We start from the raw sequence: 1,965 nt of genomic DNA, 5'->3' as shown, positions 1-1,965 counted from the left end.
AGTTTTTCGTCCAGCTGTGATATCCTGAGCGTATTCCTTACATGTTTGAGATTTGGTTATTTCTCTTGTAAACGAGGATCCAAAATCCATCTCACAACATAGTTGTAAAGACCTAATAGCCTAATGTATACACACATGCATACAGCAGATAAAATGGAGTAAAATTGGTGGCTCTGATTATCCTGATAATGATCATAAGGCAGAATTTATAGGAAAAAAAAAACATATCTGCTAAGAGTCTGAGAAATTTATAACTTGTAACTCACGTGAGTTCAATTTTATTTAGAAGCTTTGTTGTGCAAACATTAAAGGGTAGAGGCAATCAAATCCAGTATGTAACTTTTACATGAGGCAGGTTATGATGACCCAAGGTTCCCATCTCACAGGATGAGTGTATCTGCATCCAGGACCACACAGGTGGAGACACAGAGAAGGGGCATTCTTGATTTCAGTGAGCATTGACAGCGTTTCCTTTCCGATCTCTCTGCACCCCTGCGCCAGGACACATTCTTGCATCCGTGAAGACCTTCAGTCTAGGTCTAGGCACACTCTGCTGGTCTTTGATAAGCTCTCTCACTAAAATAGTGCTACATTCCTTTTCTGATCTATTTTGGGAAAGTACACCTCTCTTTACACTTACGTGCTTAATAGTTGGGAGACTCAAGATGGCAATTAGGTTTCTTATTGAATAATAAGAAAAAGTGCAGTGACTAAGGAGGGTGTGAGAAGGTTCTCACATCACATCCACTTAAGTGGGAAGGGAGGAGCATGGCTGATAAGTGATGGGTGGGTGAAGGGCCGGGCAGGGTTCAGGGTGATGGCTGAATGCAGAACATTTGTTGGCATTGCTTTAGATCCTACACTATAGCCTGGGCCTTTTGCATGTCTGATAATTATTTGCCTAAACCCTTTTCTTATGAAAGTGGGAGGCAGAATATGCACTATCATCTTTCATTTTTGGGGAGTCCATCTTCCCTCTCGGCTTACCCCTTGTCAACTTTCTTCGTACTTCCAGATGCCAGCCAACTTCCAGAAGCCGATTCACTGAATGCCCAAGTCAAATGCATTCAGTGTGACCGATCCACAAAACTTCCATTTTCTAAAGCTATTTTTGATGGACTACTTTTCATTTTTGCCTTCGTAACGGTGGGCTAAGACATCTTCAATATGTTTCTGCCCTGCTTTCTGCTGCTACTAGCTGGAGAATGAGAGAGACAGAGACAGAGACATGGAGACGGGAGACATAAGGAAGATATTTCACCTGGGTAATTATTGAATATGAAAATGGCTACGCATATATCATTATGCACGAGGAGATTATATTGGTAGGGATTCTTCACATACTCAAAAAAGATACACATTCTGGAATATTTTCTTGAATATCAGGAACGATTACCATTGTCTGCTTGTATGAGTAAGGATATATTCTTGAAAAATATATTCATAGGAATGCTTCATATTTGAGAATATAGTCTGATAATATGTCCCTCTTACGTCTGCAGTGTTTCTCTTCTGCCCCGTGCCTTCCTTTTCCCAGTTCTCATTCCTCCCCTGTTTCTTTGGGTTCTTCCTCTCTTTGCCCTTTGGCTCCAGCGAGAGCAGTGGTGACTGTGACAAAAACAAGTTAAGCATTCCTTAAAATGCTGTAACAAGGACAAAAACAAAACCCATGAGCCACGGCTAAATAGTTGAAAAGTCTAAGTAAATTCGATGTATCAGCCATTTGGCGAATTCTCTTTTCTACTAACTGGCTTTAGGCGAATTGTCCACTCAGCAAATGGACTTCTACTGACTTCATCCAGATGCTGGGTTTTGTGAAAAGAGGTCGCCTGGTGAACACATGGAGCTTGGAAGAGATCAGTTTTGTTTTGTTTTTTTTTTTAACATAAATTGCCGTGGGAACGTACAGTAAAATGTAGTTCTGTCTAAGCAATAGTGGCATGGCTCAGCTGATCCCCGGCCTGG

This window comes from Panthera leo, chromosome C2, assembly GCF_018350215.1.
Source record: "Panthera leo isolate Ple1 chromosome C2, P.leo_Ple1_pat1.1, whole genome shotgun sequence".
Lineage (NCBI taxonomy): Eukaryota > Metazoa > Chordata > Mammalia > Carnivora > Felidae > Panthera > Panthera leo.
The sequence above is the reverse complement of the archived record's forward strand: the minus strand, read 5'-3'. Positions refer to the sequence as shown.